The 4,389-nt window shown below is 51.3% G+C and overlaps 1 long non-coding RNA gene across 1 annotated transcript; it reads right to left on the minus strand.

Moving 5' to 3' along the window:
• Positions 1-214: 214 nt before the first annotated feature.
• On the minus strand, positions 215-4,156 carry LOC131403028 (uncharacterized). The gene is made up of 3 exons (XR_009219161.1): positions 2,492-4,156; positions 1,631-1,741; positions 215-277 (listed from the first exon to the last, which is right to left on the minus strand). It is a non-coding gene; the product is annotated as an uncharacterized LOC131403028 (long non-coding RNA).
• Positions 4,157-4,389: the final 233 nt, after the last annotated feature.

A 4,389-nucleotide genomic window follows, 5' to 3' on the forward strand; every position in this document is an offset into this window, starting at 1 on the left:
TGCCAAAGTTGCCCGGAGGCCGAGAGCCAAGCCCTGCTGGTCCCTTCCCCGGCAGTGGGCCTGGGTCTTAAAGCGGAGCTGTTCTCTCCCCCTCCACGCAGGCCTCCCAAGCCGCCTGGCTGCCTCCAGCCAGCTGGACCTCCATCGGAGCGTTCCTGAGGCCAGTGGATGCAGGGGAGCCCCTTCGCTGGGTTGGAGACCCTTGCCTTCACCTGCTGGACACCGCAGACGGCTCCTTCGCGGTCAGTTCCTCCAAATCGACAGACTTTTGGAATTCCTAGAGCACACCAAGAAAAGTGGGACTTTGTTTCACTTCACGGACTGTTTGGATTATCCCTCGTTAGTAGTGAAGAAGAGACTGATCTTTTCCTTAAATTGAACCTTCATCAAACTACCTTTCTCTAGACGATATTGTGCAAATATTATGTATATATTAAACTTCAGTGAATTATTAACGGTGTCTGTCTCAGTGTTGCATTGCAAGTTGTAAATGTGTGCCATGTAGCAGTCAAGATCAGCTGGAGAGAACCTCAAACTCCTGGACAGGGTGTCCATCTGGTTTTCCAAACTCAGAAAGGCTAAATCCCAGTGATGCGTGAGGAAGTCTGCTTTTCATGGGGGAAAGCAAAATAATCACCATGAACAACCACAGCACATTCCCCAGCCCTTTTTGCAGAACCAGGCACCAGGTAAGCACCTGCCTTGGCTGATTCCATGATTTCCTAAAATAACTTTATGAGGTTCATCTTCTTACCAACCCACTTTTCAGAAGAGCAAAGTAAAGCTCACAGAGGTGTGTTGACATTCCCCAGACACACGGTTGGTAGATGGGACACTAACCACTGTGCTCTGGAGGCGGCAGCACTCGCCTATGGGGCAGCTAGTCCAGTACCTGTTGGGTGGTGGTGAAGACCTGGTACATGCATGGGAAGGCGGCAATGTAGGAGATGTTTCTATCCGGGAAAGCTGGTACCAGGGACTCTACCACCTTCTCCATTGTGCCTGCCTTGGGGGTCGGCATTGAGTAGGCCTCATCCCGGGAGAGGGTTGACTCCTTTTCACACCAAGTGGACGAGGAGGAACAAATAGTGAGTGGCATCACCATGAGCCACCAGGAGGATCAGGGTCTGGAGCTCAGACCAGAAACTCCCATCACCTCAGGAACTTGGGCAAGAGGAGGGACATGAGTGCCCACACAGAAAAAGGTTCCAGGCTTTAAAAGCATCATTTGATTTTGGGGAGAGTGATAAACAACCAGTACCTTCAAGGCTTTGTGTTAGCTGAGAAACAATAGCACCTCCCTGTATTGATAGCCTGTGTTAAGAGCATTATCTCAGTGAGTCATCAACAAACGTCCCCACTGTAGATATTGAGAAACAGAGGGTTAGGGATTTCAAGGGGCTGCTCAAGATCACACAGGTCAGAACTGAGAACTGCCCCTACCATGGGCTGCATGACATTCCCTCTAAACTACCTGAGGCTTCATCAGCACCTGGCATGAAGCGGAAGGCTCTGGGGAAACCACATTCCTGGAAGGAACCCAGGGGATTCAGCAGATTGACTGGGTTCTGGGTTCACCCCGGTCCTCTCAGTGTCCTGGGTATGGAGACCACTATGTGCCCACACTTACCCCAGACCAGTGTTGGCCATTGTTCATCGCCAGATGCATCTGCCCCTTGTCTAGTGAGATGGAGGAGTTGAACCCATCAACCAGCTCCTTGACAATGTCCTGGGTGGAGCTCTACAAAGACAGAAACCAGTACCGTGCCAGTAAGCATGAGGGGCCATCCACCCACTTGGTGGTTCTATGTTACAGCAGACCCAGCAAACTAACACAGTCTATGAGGACACATTTAAGATGTTCCTGCAGCACTGCTGAAATGGCAACAGAATTGAATCATGTCAAGGTCCGACAACATTGAAAAGCTGAATTGCTGTGGCAAATGACTTCCTTTATGGGATATTATGAAGTCACATTAAGGCCACAGCTCCTGACCTGACAGCCCTACAGTGATTTGATGCAGTCTGTGAAATGACAAGTTGCACAGAAATGTATAGAATTGGAGGAACCAAGCTAATCGAAGCCTGGATTCCTCATCCACAAAACTTGTGAGCTATTAAATATTTGTAGTTTTAAGATGCATGGTATTGGGGCAACGCTTTCAGAGAGGAAGGGATAACTAACAATCTAACAGCCCCCAAGATCTGGCCCTGCCCTCCTCCTTCTGCTCCTCTCTCTTCCCAGGCTCGCTCCAGCCACACTGGTCACCTTTCTAACCGCCTCAGGTCAAACTCACTTCTGCCTGCAAGTCTCTGTACCAGTGGTGCCTTCTCCCTGACACACTGCTCCCAGACTTGTGCAGGGATGGCTCTCTCTTGTCATTCTAGTCTCAGTAAATGTCACCCCAGTGAGGCCTTTCAGATCTTCCTACCCAGCGACTGCCATCTCATCTCTCACAACACCCTGCTTTGTTTTCAGGTTAGCACTTACTCTTTTCTTTCACATGTCTTGCTTCTGTGCTTTTGTCCTTCTCTCCTCCAGACTGAAAGCTCCTGGAAGAGAGAGACCATTTGGCACCTGGCACAGGGTGAGCCATAATCTCGGAATAAATAAATAAATAAATCTCCGAATAAATAAATAAATGGGGAGATCTTGGAGCTCTTCTTCCTGCCTCTGCCCAGCTCATTCTGTAGAAATGATCACTAATCGTAGGAGGTGCATATTGTTTCTGAAGCAGAGGCGTGGCCGAAATGACATTCTGCATGGCTCTTCCTGCCCCAATTGCTCCAGCAAAGCTCAGTGGGCACCATGAACCAGGAGGCTGCCTGTCCCCTGGTGGCCAGCACTAGCACTGCAGCCCCAGGCAGGAATCTTTCTTTGGGTGACCTCAAGGCAAAGGCTCTCCGGAGTCCCAGGAGTAAAACAGCAGGCCCTGAAGGATTTCAGGGCTGTGGAAGGGACCTCAGAAGACACTCCTGCCGCCCTCTTTGCCACTCCCCTCTGGGGTGTCTAGTTTTCTCAGAAGGCATCCTCACCTCAGCCAGGGCAATGATTCCCCCTACTTCCAAATGAGGACCCCAAGGATCCAAGTATGAGTGGTCTTGTTCCTGGACCCTTAACTTTCAGTCCCTGGCTCTGTCTTGTTCTTCCCTACCCCAAGTCCTCATTCCCCAAGCTCCTCTCTGCCACGAAGGACCTTCAGGGAGTGGGAAGCATTTATCCATGTCCTTGGAGGACAATGGGTCATTGGTAGAGAATCAAGGTCTACAGACTTTCCAAGCATGCAGAACCCTTGGGTACTGCCATTGCAAGAGCCCAATTTGTAGAGAAGGAAACTGAGACCTTCTCTCCTGTAGTCCCTGTCTATACTAGGGGATGAAGTATGCTCGGTCCACTTCCAGGAGCCTAGCACAGTAGACTGCAGGACCCCAGTCCCTGTCCTCTGGAGACTACTATGGAGTTGGCCCCTGCCCAGGCAGGACTGTGGGAAATTTAAGGATCGCCTTCATGCTATGGACCTCTGGACATGTTGCCGGGAGAATGGATGCCCCTACTCTATTGCAGAGCTGGCTCCAACCCCTCTCTCCTCTTTCCCTTGTCATTTTCAGGGTGTCTGCTCTTCTTAACCACCCTCCCATAGTCCCCAGCTGGAAGTCTGCTTCTGTTTGTGCATGCCTGCGTGCTTGTGGGGATGCAGGAAGGAAAATGGTCCAAACTGGGAGGGGTTGGGTAGGATCCTAGTCCAAACTAGGATCTTAGGGGCTTTCATTTCCAAAGTAAACATGACTGGAGGAGTTGGGCCCGGGCCTATGAAGCCGGTGTCCTCACTTTTCTTCTTGACTCTGACCACATACTGTGCCCTGGGCCTGCCTCTTTCTGAGCCTCAGTTTCCCAATTATACAAAGAGGGGCTGAATGCAGAATTTCATAAGCACAAGCACAGCAGGGCATGTTTTCAGGCTCCATCGACACTGGATGGGGTGTTGGAGTGGGCGAGCTCAAGTGGGCACAGGTGCACAGGCCTCCTAACATGGGCAGATGCTGGTGGACATGGAGCGGGAGCAGCCAGGTCTCCTGTTGAAGGCCCAGTGCTCACAAGCAGCCCCAGGACTGTGAGTGCCCCTGAGCCCTGCCTTGCCGCTGGCATGAGCACTGCACCAGCTGTTCTGCTCATGAGATGAGTTCTTTGAGATCCTCTACCTGCAGCCTCCGAGAACCCCATATCTTCTGCAGCCCCATGGGCACCCCCAGTGCAGTCAGGCAGGTCCTCAGGGTGCTGGACCTGGTGGGCCTGCAAAGTCTGAGAGGAAGGAGTCCCTTCTCTATTTTCCCCTGGCTTTGTTACATCTTCAATATGACAATTTTGTCATGGTATGACTGAGCTTGAGC

The sequence above is a fragment of the Diceros bicornis genome, unplaced genomic scaffold, assembly GCF_020826845.1.
Source record: "Diceros bicornis minor isolate mBicDic1 unplaced genomic scaffold, mDicBic1.mat.cur scaffold_546_ctg1, whole genome shotgun sequence".
In the NCBI taxonomy this organism is placed as follows: Eukaryota; Metazoa; Chordata; class Mammalia; order Perissodactyla; family Rhinocerotidae; genus Diceros; species Diceros bicornis.